Raw genomic sequence first — 14742 nt, forward strand, 5'->3', positions numbered from 1 at the left:
AAATAAGCCTTATTATTTCTGTTGCCATTGTTTTCTCCTGAAGAGATGGTTTGGTGACACTTTAACAAGATTACATTCCTTTGAAATTTTGCTCTATGGAAAATAAGAAATATACTATTTTACTGATATTATGCTGCTCATTAGCTGCCTTATTTTTCAGGATAGTAGTTTCCACAGCACCAGGCAAAGGTTTTTAAAAAAATGAAAATAGATAGACCTTAACATAAAAACCAGGACCTACCAGCTGCTATTTACCAGTATCCAATTCCAGTTAAAAATATTCTTGTGTATTTCTGTCTCATAATTTAATGTATGAAGCAAGGTTTCCTACTATACTGTTCATGGCACATCTTACCTCCTATACTAACTTCTCAAATTTGCTTGAAACTTGGTAACCTGTACCTGTTTACTCAAATGGCTTTTTGCCCCTCACATTGTGTTGTTTTTAAACATAGTTATGCCAGCCTTATAACAGTGAACATTTTATAACAATTCATTGACTTCAGTAAAATTTTAGCCTCCACATGGACTCAAGGTCTGCGGGCAGTTTGTGAACTGGAGTATGCCACAAAAACTAGATCCCACGCTTTCATCCTGCTCTTATTCTTCCCTTTGCTAGTGAGGCATAGGATTGGGGGGTAACTTATAAAATACAAAGAAGTAACATCCAATCCAAGATCTTAACTGTCTTTAAACTTTTAATGTTTACTTTTCTTCTGTTTAAACTCCCACTTACAGAAAATCATCTTGATTTTTGAACAATGATGTAATATAAGACTTGTATACCAACATAGTTTCCAGGCTAAAAATCACCTTTCTTTATTTGTGTTTTCAAATAATGCCTAAGAGTTATTTGATTAATATACAACTTGCTTTCGATAAAGATTACTGTGACTTGGAGTTTATACTATCTTCCTAAGAGTTACAGCAAAGGACATTTATAGAAAAACATTACTTATAAGTATCGTGGATTTATTTCTATAATTTTGCTTCAATTCATTATTTGGCAATAATTTAATATGTATCATACCAGGATCACATGTTTGTTTTATTAAAATCTCTTTTTCTCACTATCCATGCTGCAGGGACCATGTCTGTTTACCAGTGAATCTAAGGGCTGTGAATGCAATAAGTATTTGTTGAATGAGTGAATATGCTTCACAGTCAACCCCTTTTTGTCCCTCTGTAGGAAACATGGGAGTGGCATGCCCAGCTCCCCTTCACTGGGCCAGGGCGACATCCCCCAACTGCTGAGAACGTTGGCTGTATATTGAGAATTGTCCTGCACCATTATTACCTGAAAAGATACCTTCCTCATAATTGGGCAACCCTAGGTCAATTACACAGATTGAAACTCCTCCCTTGATTCAAGAAGGAAACAACTTAATGGTGCACATTATTATCCGGAGCCTTTGTCGTGCACATCAGACCAAGGCTAGATTATCTGGGACCCCATTCTTGCTCAGTTCCCTCTCTTTCCCCATCCTCTTCTCCTCCCTTCCTTATAGATATTTACCTGCAAGCCTTCTCAATAAATCACAATGATCAAATCCCTCCAGGACTGCTTCTATGGAACCCAATGTAAAACAACTACACAAGCATAGGTCCAACTAGAACATTGAATCAGAACATCTGGTGTATGTACTTATAGAAAGTCAGAGTGTATTCTGTTGTACAGAACAGTGAGGATTCAGGCTTCTACATCTCAAAGTGGTGCTCCTCTCACACAGCCAGATCTTCAACTTTTTTCCCCTGTCTGTACTAATAGTGTGACATTTATATTACCACCATGATTCACCTGTAATAACAGCTATTATCAGTGCTTCCCTGATAGCTCAGTTGGTTAAGAATCCGAAGGGGACCCTGGTTCGATTCCTGGGTTGGAAAGATATGCTGGAGGAGGGGTAGGCTACCCACTCAAATATTCTTGGGCTTCCCTTGTGGCTCAGCTGGCAAAGAATCTGCCTGCAATGTGGGAGACCTGGGTTTGATCCCTGGGTTGGGAAGATCCCCTGGAGAAGGGAAAGGCTACCCACTCCAGTATTCTGGCCTGAAGAATTCCATGGACTCCATGCGTCCATGGGGTCTCAAAGAGTCAGACACGACTGAGTGATTTTCACTTTCAGCTTTTTCATATTCCCACCATGATTCACCTGTAATAACAGCTTTTCCAGAGATCACATAAGATCTAGATTTGTGCACAATCCTTCTCTTTCTAAATATAAATCACCATTCATTCAACAAATATTTATTGGAGGCATACCAAGTAACAGACACTCAGCTAGATGCTAGGGATAAAACAAGGAGCAATTTGAAGTCCTCATCTTCATGATGCTTATGTTGTAGTAGGGAATGCCAACAATAAAGAAGCTAACAAATAAATATGTGGTATAATTTCAGTTGCTGATGTATACTCTGCAAAAAGAACTGCTCAAGAAGGTAGCATCGACTCTGTTGACTATAGAGGTTTGAAGAATCACAGTTCCTGAGGTTGTGACATTTGACATGATCATATGAGAGATAGGGGGTGGGGGGCAGAGAGAATAGCGAACTCAAAGACTCTTACTTAAAAGCATCCTGACCTTGTTCAAAGAACAGAACAGGAGTAGTATTGGTGAGATAGCAGTGAACAACAGGGAGAGTGGTAGTGTGATGAAGGAAAATGGCCAGGACAAGAACAGGTTGGGTGGAGTCAGTCTTGGGAACCACAGGGACTTTAGATTTTATCTTCAGTATAAGGAAAAACCATGAAAGGATTATGAACAAAGAAAGTCAAGTCAGGACCTGACTCATATTTTACAAGGGTCTCTTGCTCTAGAGGGTAAAGAATAGACTTTAGAGAGGACCTCAGGAGATCAGTGGAAAAACAGTCCTTCCGACCTAGTGGATGATGACTTTGCTCTTAACTAGAACAGTAGCAATGGAATCGATGAAACATGAGCTTTTAAGATATATTTTGAGTGGAAGTGTGACAAGATTTGATTATGAATTGGATGTGGACTATGAAAAAGAGAGAAGTCAAAGGTAATTCCAGAGCTATTTGACCCAAGAAACTGGGTGAATGACAAATCACTCACATACATAAGGAAGTCATGGAGAAGAGCATATTTTAGAGAAAAAAAAGATATTAAAGATTCTGGGTTTGATTTGTTAAATTTTATAAACATTTTTATTTCAGAAAAGTTATCAATTAAGTCTTAAGAGAAAGTTTAGAGATAGAGCTATCACTCTGAAATTCATCAGTATATTAAGGATTTTTATACATGTGCTAGCCAAGATCATTGAGTATTGATAAAGATGTCTGGGGATTGAGCCCTAGAGTCCCTCACCATTTGGAACAGAAGAAAGAAAGAGGATATGGCCAAAGAAACTACAGGAGACACGAAGAAGTTCAAAAGCCAAGAAAAGAATTTTAAGATGGTGTGTTATACTGAGTCAAACAAAAGCTGCTAAGAAATTCAGAATGGTGAGGCCTGAGACTGTCCAATGGATATAGCAATGCAGAGATCCTACTGACCACAGTGATGCCAATGATCAAGGTTTGACTAAAGAATAAGGTCAAGATCACTCCAGAACTACACTCAAGAGTGTCAGAGCACAAAGTTTTTGCTAAATCTATCTTATTCAAAATGACAACTTACAATCAAAAATGGAATATCCTTAAAGATATAAGTGAATAGGGATTAATCAAATTCTGAAGCAATCATCAAATGACTGCATTTTTAATTAAAATAAATCAAGGCAAATTCTGACAACTAGTTTTATATGTAGAAACAACACAGAATCCATGGGCACAATAGCAGTTATACTATTTTATAGTACATTATAAATTGAAGTTTTAAAAAGATGGCATCTTGTCACCAAAAAAGAATCAATATCTTGTTAATGAGAGTATCAAATGTATGCTTTTATGATCAGAAAATAATTAAAACCTTCAAGACCACCATGGTGGTTAAAAATCCGCCTTTCAGTGTGGGGTACATGGGTTCACTCTCTGGTCAGGGAACTGAGTTCCCACATGCTTCAGAGCAACTGGGCCCTTGCGTGGTGATTACTGAGCCCCCACGCCACAATGAGAGGTGTATGCTCCGCAACTAAAGATTCACATGATGCAACAAAAGATCCTGTGTGCCACAACTAAGATCCACTGCAGCCAAATAAAAGAAAATAATTGAAAACCTTATATAATTCAATGGCCAAATATGACACTGTTATTTTAAACAAAATATAGGCAGCAAAGATTGTTTATAAATACATACTATCTCATAACTGCATAGATGCATGTAGATTTTAAAAATATGATATAAGTGAAACTTACCAGCATTACTCTCCCACCTTCTCTTTTTCTGCCCTCTCCCTCCCTTTAAAAAAAAAAAAAAACCCTACCTCTGTTCTTCACCTTACCACTTCAGAGCTTACTGTTGTCATTGACTCCTCGTCTTTTTAAAAAAACCAATACAATATTGTAAAGTTAAATAAAATAAAATTTAAAAATAAATAAATAAGATATCCTCAACTAAATATTTATAAAACATACTAACCCCTAAAACTTAATGTTTCATCGCCTCGCTGTCCCCCTCCTGTATTGCATCCCAATCACAATATTGTTATATTTACCAACAGTGTAATTCCAAGCATAGTGAGTGAAGCAAGTACACGCTTTTGTCACCAAAGTAATGAGACTAGTTTTAAGCGTTATGTACTTATCCTGTCAGTCCTCTGGGTAATTTTTCTAGCTCACATTGCAGTTTTACCTGCAATGTTGAAAGCAGTTACTTTAAAAGCACTAACGGTGTGCCATTTTGAAAATAGTGGAGACAGTGTTTTGGGCCAGCTTTCTTGTTTTTCCTGAATTGAATGTGTGAGTAAGAGAGAAAAGGTTTTGCTGTTATGAATACGTCATCCTAATTGGAGAAAATAAATAAATAAATACAAGTAAGTAAGTAAAATAATATATGTAGGTAACAGTATATATAGCTAACAATACATGCAGAAATGCAAAGTCCCTTTAAGGAACAGAAGGAGATGGAGTAACTAGACCTTGATAAACAGTGGTATAAGTAGAATTTAAAGCAGTCAGAATTAGGTGAGCAGAAACAGATTATAAAGGGATAAATAGATCATGAGAAGAGTTTGTATTTTATTTCAAATACAATGAAAAGCCATCAGGGCAATTTTAGGAGGAGACTGACAATGTCTGATTTACATTTTTTAAGATATTATTCTGGCTGCTGTTCCATGCAGAATGAAAGGGCAAGAGGAGAAAGGTCAGGAGTCGAATCAGGAGGTTATTGCAATAATCCATGCAAGAAATTATGATAACTCAGACTAAGGTCGTAAGAGTGAAGCAGGAGGAAAGTAGACTTATTTTAGATGCAGGGCTGGCAGAGTTTCCTGATTGATCAGACATGGAGGGAAGGAAAATGATGATTCTCATATAGGGCTTGGTCAAATGGATGCATAGTGGTGCCATTTATCAAGTAATAACAATAACAATACATTTTTAAAAGGGAAAACCTGGACAAAGAAGAGATTTGAAAGTGGGAAATAAAGAAGTGTGTTTCAGCTAAAAATCAAATTTGAGATGCCTAGTGGATATCTAAGAGAATAAGTCAAATAAACAATAGGCTAAGTGAGTTTACAGTCTAATTAGGAGATCAGAGCTGAAGACACAAGGGGGCAATCACAGGGCTGGTATATAAAACCTTTCTACTACATTAATGGACAAATTTCCAGAAAGGGGAAAGAAGAGGAAACAAGAAGAGATATGAAGGGAGAGATTACCTGTGACCTGGTACATTCAGCATATAGAAGTTTAGCTGAAGGAAAAGAATCACCAAGGAGAATAACAAGGAGAGATCAGCTTGATGGGGGTGGGGGGGGGGGGGAGAATCAGGCGTGTGAGGGATCAAAGAAAGTAAAAGAGCTAATCAAAAAGAAGCAAATGGTCAGTTGTGTTTAAACTTGCTAAGAAATCAAGTGAGATCAAAGCAAAAAAGTGTCTAATTGTTTAGAGGTCACAGGTGATCTTCTGAAAAATTTCACAATTAAATGAATGATCAATATCCCTTATGTTATCAATTTAGTTACATAGGACAGGCAATGGTGGGGGGGGGGGCGGTGCTCTTTTTTTCGGATATAAAATACCCTTAAGATCAAGCACCATGCTATGCTATGCTAAGTCACTTCAGTCGTGTCCGACTTTGTGCGACCCCATAGACGGCAGCCCACCAGGCTCCCCCGTCCCTGGGATTCTCCAGGCAAGAACACTGGAGTGGGCTGCCATTTCCTTCTCCAATGCATGAAAGTGAAAAGTCAAAGTGAAGTCGCTCAGGCGTGTCAGACTCTTAGCGACCCCATGGACTGCAGCCTAACAGGCTCCTCCGTCCATGGGATTTTCCAAGCAAGAGTACTGGAGTGGGGTGCCATTGCCTTCTCCGAAGATCAAGCACTGCAGCTGCTACTGCTAAGTCACTTCAGTCGTGTCCGACTCTGTGCGATCCCATAGACGGCAGCCCACCAGGCTCCACCATCCCTGGGATTCTCCAGGCAAGAACACTGGAGTGGGTTGCCATTTCCTTCTCCAATGAAAGACAGTGAAAAGTGAGAGTGAAGTCGCTCAGTCGTGCCCGACCCTCAGCAACCCCATGAACTGCATGCCTTCCAGGCTCCTCCGTCCATGGGATTTTCCAGGCAAGAGTACTGGAGTGGGGTGCCATTGCCTTCTCCGAAGATCAAGCACTACTTCTGTCTTAGTAACAACAATTTGGGAAGAGAGCACATCAATATAGAACTCTCAGGCCAGCAACAGCTGTATTTGTTTTAGAACCATTTGTCTCTTTTCAGAATACCAAGGTATTTTAACATACATTAGAATCATAAACTCTTCAGTGTCGTTATCAGAAATGGTTAAGAGTCAGACTCAACCGCTAATACGTTTTTGCATCATCCAGTGACTATGAGAGTCTGATTACCACTGCAGAAAACTATTTTGGCCTTAGAGAAAAACAGTTAAAAGAAGTCAAGATGAGACTTTTATATGGGAAAGTTCCCTTGATACACCGGGAATAGTTGGGGGAGGGTGGTAAATGAGAAAAAAGAAATCATTTCTGAAGTTATGGGCACACATTTATTTCTTTCTAAGATATGGCTCCTCTCAAACATATACTCAACTATCAGTTTGATATTGAAAAAACTCTACCTCTAGAATGCATAGTGCAGTGTTAACTAATGATAACCCCTCAATGCACTCTTAATAAATAAGCAACCTTGAACCTGTATGTAGTTCACTTGGCTCTGAAATGTTTCTGTTTTCTCTTCTACTAATCTTGGGAGGCTACCCCCAAGCAAGGGTCATTTAGAAGGAAGATGGAGCAATAGTCATCAAGGGCAATAAAGTCCTTAAAGCCCTTATAGCAACACTTGATCTCCCCTGCTGAGTGCTCCTCACCATGCTCTCCTTCCCCTGTTCTCATTCAATGTTCCTTGGTTGACTCATAGCCTGACTCTGATTGTGACCCAGATTGTCAGACAGATCCGCATCTTGTTTGTCCCTGATCTGATTTTCTGTGTGTTTTGTCTGGATCTCAGTTATCATTTCTTAATCATTCATTCATGTATCCATGTGATAGTTGTTGAATACCTGCTTTGTTTTGGTGCAGTGCGTGGGGTAAGCAATAAGTAAAATAGACAAGGGCCCTGCTTAGGGAAGGGACTTAGGTCTTAGACTTCTTAGGTCTTCCTTAGGAAGCTCACAGCCTAGCAAGGGAAACTCTTATTTCACTTTCTTTCATTTTTGTTTTTTGGGGATTTTGTTGTTGTTTGGTAAGTCCTGGCAGCTCCTTTTGTTTAATGAAATGGTTTTGACATTCTTTTTCCTGATGAAGCCAGACCTTCAGGGCAGGAGTAAGGATCTCAGTAGAAGGGTTTCCCTGACACCATCTGTCAATTGCCTACCTATAGCTGGCATTTTTGTCTTTTACAAGGAAGCTTCCATTACATCTTAATTTAAGAAGTAATGAATCAAGCATTTTGACTTAAACTATAGTCATCAGCAACTAACACTTGCAAATACATTAACCAAGTAATTCAAATCAAACTGATTAATTTTTGTTATTAAAATGATTAATTGCTCTATCTAACAGAATGGTCAAAACAATTGATATAGTGGAAATAGCAATGCATAAAGACAGGGTCAGAATGATGACAGCCCCTAGCTTGACAGAAAATAAAATGACTTTACAGTAAAGGGCTTCAGGAAATTTTAGTAATGTCATCCCTTTTAATTTATAAGTGGGTCCACCCATGGAATTTCTAAATGTCACAATTAGGCTAGATTAGAACTCTGTTACGAGTTCTAATAGGTGTTCTTTTTACCTAGCTTTTAAGACTGCCTTCTATAAATCTAGTATTATCTCACAAAAATTGCCATCTGAGGGAAAGAGTATGAAATCACAAATATAGATACCAGTCCATCTAATTATATTTTACAAATATTTGAACTGTTTTATTGATATTATCTTAAAACCACCCATTTGAGAAGTTTGATTACTTACATGAAGTAGCTTGAAATTTCATGGCTACAGAGACTAAACGCAGAAATGGTTGACAGTGAGATATGTGAAATTTCTAGCTCTGACATGCAGCATGATTGAAAATCAGAAGTGAGCTATATTTATGGAATGATTTTGACTTTTGAATTACCATGACTATCCCATCTGGATTGCCATCCCTGTCACTGGCCCATGCAAGTAAATTATTAGATTCAGTTTGGAATTTATGAACCCACCAGCATTAAGTGTCCTGTGAACAGTAATTCCTGAATCCTAGAGCAGAACCTCTCAAGCTTTTCTGAGAAAATCAGTATTTTATGTGCATCCAAGATCAGAACAGATGCCAGTATAGCCAGAAAAAAAAGAAAGAGTCAGTTGCTCAGTCCTGTCCGACTCTTTGTGACCCCACGGACTATGTAGCCCACCAGGCTCCTCTGTTCATGGAATTCTCTAGGCAAAAATGCTTGGGTAGGTAGCCATTCACTTCTCCAGGGGATCTTCCTGACCCAGGGATCAAACCTGGGTCTTCCACATTACAGACAAATTCTTTACTGTCTGAGCCACCAGGGAAGCCCATTTTTTCCTCTGATTTTCCCAAATTGAGAGGAATGACAAAGGAAATTAAGTGCTAATGGAATACTGAATGACTATTTTTTGTTATTTCTTCACTTATCAAGTAAACACTTAATAAGTGTTTATTTTAAAATTTAAAATTTTATTTTAAAATAAGTTTATTTAGTATAAGTCACTGGGCTAGGCAGTAGAAATGCAAAAATCATTAAAATCTAGTTCTTACTCTTAAAAAGATCACAGTTTAATATTGTGGGATGTTTATGGAAAATATAAGTAAACAAATTGAAGCTTTTGAATCATGCTGGAGAAGATACTTGAGAGTCCCTTGGACAGCAAGGAGATCAAACCAGTCAATCCTAAAGGAAGTAAACCCTAAATGTTCATTGGAAGAACTGTTACTGAAGCTAAGGTTCCAATACGTGGGCTACCTGATGCGAAAAGCTGACTCACTGGAAAAGACCATGATGCTGGGAAAGACTGAGGCAAAAGGAGGAGGGGGTGATAGGAGATGAGATGATTATATAGCGTCACCAACTCAATGGGCATGAATTTGAGCAAACTCTGGGAGACAGTGAAGGACAGGGCAGCCTGGCATGCTGCAGTCCATGGGGTCGCAGAGTGAGACACGACTTAGCAACTGAAAAACAACAACACAAACAAAAGGCAGAGAGGAAGAACATTGGAACAAGATAATTCTTATCTCCATAATAACCCTGGAACTCCTTAGCATCCTGATATTCTGGAGAAACATTCCTGAAAATAAACCCATGCCAATGCCCTTCATGAGCATGTTTCTGTTTGCATGAACATATGCTTCTGTCCCAGAATGTCCTCAATTTTCCTAAATAAAACAATAAATTATTAATAAAAATTTTACTGAATAAACTGAAAAAAGAATTTTAGAAATATTTTATGTATTATATAATTTGCCTGTGAAACATAATTACCCATGACTATGAAGTTAATGGTATTCATATTCATTGTGGCCTTTTTGAAAGATTTTTATTAACTATGTATTTTAATGGCTGGGTTCATTTCAGCAATAGGCAACAATGTATTTTTATAGCAAGGAGAAAAGTACACGGTGTCCTGGTTCTGATTTCAAAGTTTTTCATGCTTACTATTAAGAAGAATGAAAGGTAAAACAGCTTCTCCCATTTTACAATTCTCACTAAAAGACACCCCCAGCGACTCCTTTTCCTGGGCTATGTTCAAGACTTGCATGTATTTATATCAGATCTTCCAAAGGATATGTAACTTAGAAGTTCATTTTAGACGTGTCACTAAAGCTATTTCCACTTATTGATTGCACTGAAAAGACGCCAATTGTGTTTTGATCTATAAAAAAAAGTTGTAGTGGAGATTTCTTAAGGCGAAAAGGGATGAGATTGTTCTTGTATTTTATTTTATGTTCTGACTCTAATCATCAGAGCAGGAGACCGGAAAAAAAAAAATGGTCCTCACTGTTGTCTGACAATAATTCTTACTAGTCAGATTGCATTTAATTGGTATAGCAGAGGTTGCAAGGGTATGTGTGTATGTGTGTGGAAAATGGAATTTCAGACATAAATTAAAGAGGAAAATAAGCCAAAATGAAACCAGTTACCAAAAAGTAAAAACAAAGACGTGTTTTATTTTCCAAAAGGTGGTGTGTAGCAGCTATTTTTGCAGATTCTCTTTAGCTTTTTGTCATTACTATATGATAATAAGAAAAAAAAAAACTAAACAGTGAGAAGAAACTATTTCTACCCTTCCTTTTCTGAAATTCTGTGAACTCTGAAAAAAATCAAATAGCTTTCATGTTTCTATCATTAGATTTCTTTCTTGGGTTATTTTCAGAGATTGGGAGGCTAACTAAAACTATTTATGTTTTTCAAAAACCAGCAGATCGAAGGAAATTGAAGAAGCAACATTTCAGTTACTTAACTTATTCTGTCTCTTGTCCTATTGAAAAGCTATCCTGTTTTCTCGACATAGCATGCAGGCATGCATTGGAGAAGGACATGGCAACCCACTCCAGTATTCTTGCCTAGAGAATCCCAGGGACCGAGGAGCCTGGTGGGATGCCATCTATGGAGTCGCACAGAGTCAGACACGACTGAAGTAACTTAGCAGCAGCAGCAGAGTTCTTTTAGAAAATAATGAATAACTCAGTCTATACTGTTTGTTTTTCATTTGCTTCTAGATACATTTATTGATGGAGAAAATTCTCTTACCCAAATCACTTTTCAAATTTTCCACACTTAAACGTTTATAAATCATTTTATTTAAATAATATTAAAATATATGCCCAAATATATTGTCTTATCCACATAAAGAACCCAAGGGTATGAATTATATCTCTTATCGAAATCAGAAGCATTTCTCATTTTTTCACTCGTTGACACAAATGTGAATTGGTGCAACCTCAAAACAGGGTGTTTTCCTCAGTCCTAAATCCAGCCATCCCGAGCTCATCATGTGACCATCCACAGTCTTACTCTCTATCATATAATGCACATTCATGCAAAAAATAAAATAACAAACGTGGATATCAACCCATTTAATTTTACCAATACTGGGAACAGATTCTTTGAGATTCTCTTAGAATGACCCATATGAGAATTACCAAATTACAGCAAACTTTTCCTTTTGAGAGCTAAGTTTATAACTTAAATACTTGACAACATACTTGTGGCCTAGAGGTCTTAATTCAGTGGGTATTGAAGAGATACATACATACATGGGCTTGCTTACTACACTAAGAAATAGAGAAATATCATAAAGTGTTTTAACATGAACACACAAAGGAAGCTTTGCCAAAGACATACTAGCATTATAAAAATGCCAATTACTAATTGACTAATTGTTTAATTACAAAATGGCCAAGACTCTATTTTCAAAGGGGAAGATATTTTTTTAACCTACATACAGAAAAAATGCACAAATCATAAATGCACAGCTAAATGAATTACCACAAATTGAACATACCTGTGTAAGCACATTCCAGGTCACGAAACAAACATTAGTAAAAACTGGAGACTCATTTTGTGTCTCCTATAGTCAATATTCTTAATCTCCAAAAATCCCAAAAAACAACTTCTTACTTCTGATTGATTTTGCTAGTTCTGGGAACCCTAGGGAGTTTTTATATTTTGTGTTTTCCCCTCAACAGTATATTGGTAAGATTCATTTATATTATTACAGGCTTTCTCTTAAAAGTTCACTTGTGAGTATTCCACAATTTATTTGTCATTCTTCCATTGATGGACGTTAGGTTTGTTTACAGTTTGGGTATGTTATGAATAGAGCTGAGTATATAAAACAGTTTTGGTAGAATTATCCACTTGCAATATCAAATCTAATGATCATTATATAACTTTCATTTTTTAGGCCTTCTTTGATCTTTGTCCACACTGACCTTGCAGATCTTTTTTTGATTTATCCCTATTTAATCTTTTCATTGTAATATAACTGTAATCTTTGATTTTATCATATTTTTATTTAACTTTGTGCTGTGACATATTTGCACATGTGAAATATACAAAAGAGTATACTGAATTTCTACTCAACACTTGTCTTCAATAATTATGAATTAATGAATAATTGGGCTTAATAATGAATAATCTGTTTTATATATGTGTGCCTGTGTGTGTTAGTTGCAAAGACTCTTTGCAGCTCCATGGACTGTAGCCCAACAGGCTTCTCTGTCCATGGAATTCTCCAGGCAAGAATACTGGAGTAGGTTGCCATTTCCTTCTCCAGGGAATCTCCCTCACCCAGGGATTGAACCCAGGTCTCCTGAATTGCAGGCAGATTCTTTATTGTCTGAGCCACCAGGGGAGCCATGTGAAACCATATATAAACAGCAGGTAAAGGATCTGCCTGCCAATGTAGGAAACCAAGTTTCCATCCCTGAGTCAGGAAGATCCCCTGGAGAAGGGAATGGCAATCCACTCCAGTATTCTTGCCTGGAGAATTCCATGGACAGAGGAACCGGGTGGGCTACAATCTTTGGGGTCGCAAAGAGTTGGACACGACTGAGCAACTATCATTTTCACTTTCAGTCAATCCTAGGGCTTCCCTGGTGGCTAGGCAGTAAAGAATTCACCTGCCAATGCAGGACACAGGGCTTCAATCCCTGAATTGGGAAGATCCCCTGAAGAAGGAAATGGCAACCCACTCCAGTATTTTTGTCTGGAAAATCCCATGGACAGAGGAGCCTGGCAAGCTACAGTTCAAGGGGTTGCAAAAGAATCAGACATGACTTAGTGACTGATCAACAAAAACAAGCAATCGTAGTACTATTTTGAAGAAAATCTCTGTCATCATATCATTTTCATCCAAAATATTTCATAATAAGTTTCTAAGTAAGTTAAAGTTGCCCAGTCATGTCTGAGTTTTTGTGACCCCATGGACTGTATGTCCATAGGATTCTCCAGGCCAAAATACTGGAGAAGGTAGCCTTTCCCTCTCCAGGGGGTCTTCCCGACCCAGGATCGAACCCAGGTCTCCTGCATTTCTGGCAGATTCTTTACCAACTGAGCTATCAGGAAAGCTCCAATAAGTCTCTAAACACATGCTTTAAAGAACTGTCATTTTTCTGCATCCTGAAGTCAGGCAGATTAGAGAATACACTCAGTTAAAATTCAGCAAGCTCAAAAATCCCACCCATTGCAGCTCTTTTAAAAGTAGATTGCTCTTGGTCACTTCTTACATTTTTATCAGATGCCACAGCATTTATCCCCGGGGAAAAATTGTTTATCATTTTGCCAAAAATATGAAGTTTATACTTGGATTTCTGTCATTCTCTTACTTTTTAAATTGCCTTCTTATGTTTCCAACTGCTTTTTCTTGCACTAAACTCTACCATTTACTACTCCAGCTAGTAAAGCTGTAAACTCCTGGCATCATGCTCATATTCTCAAACAAAACATTCACAAACTTACCTGTCGTAGTTGTAACTTGTCAAGAGTAAACTCTCCTTCAGATTCTGTCTGCTTTTGGATACTTGCCAAGACTTTTAAAATTCTCATCTAGGGCAGGATTTGCATTTCCACTTTACAAAGCATTTCCACTTTCTAGCATTGTCTTTTTAATATCTCTGAGATCAGTGGTATTATTTTCTTTCAATAATTTGGTTATGTCCTCTCCTTCTCACTCTATTTTGATGACTCTTGATCAAAGGAGATTTACAAATTTTTTGGCCTTTTCAAAGAATTAACTTTGGCTCTATTCCTATATTTTGTTTCTCAATTCATTAAACACTGCTGCTATCTCTATTATACCCTTCTTTCTAGTTTATTTGGGCTTAAAATGTACTGTTTTTCAAACTCCGTAAGATGGTTTTATCATTGATTTTTTGGCTTTTTGCCTTTTCTAATATATGCATTTAAAACTATATATTTCCAAAACTTCATTTCTAGCACCTTATATGTGGTTAACCATATAATATACTTGAGTACACAATACTTTTTTAAAAAAAGTTAATACAGTTCTACCTGTATTAACTTTCATACTGTAACTTTTCTTTTTTAATTTAACTAGTATCTATTAAGGGACTCTTTTATGTTTACCCCTCATCAGATAAAACATTTAAGGACCTTGGTTATAAAAAAAAAATACTCCCATAATATTT

At 37.3% G+C, this 14742-nt stretch overlaps 1 protein-coding gene across 1 annotated transcript in view; it reads left to right on the plus strand.

Moving 5' to 3' along the window:
- CNTN5 (contactin 5) overlaps positions 1–14742 on the plus strand; it is a 1686091-nt gene that overhangs the window by 1636676 nt on the left and 34673 nt on the right. The window lies entirely within an intron of this gene.

This window comes from Bubalus bubalis, chromosome 16 (genome assembly GCF_019923935.1).
Source record: "Bubalus bubalis isolate 160015118507 breed Murrah chromosome 16, NDDB_SH_1, whole genome shotgun sequence".
Lineage (NCBI taxonomy): Eukaryota > Metazoa > Chordata > Mammalia > Artiodactyla > Bovidae > Bubalus > Bubalus bubalis.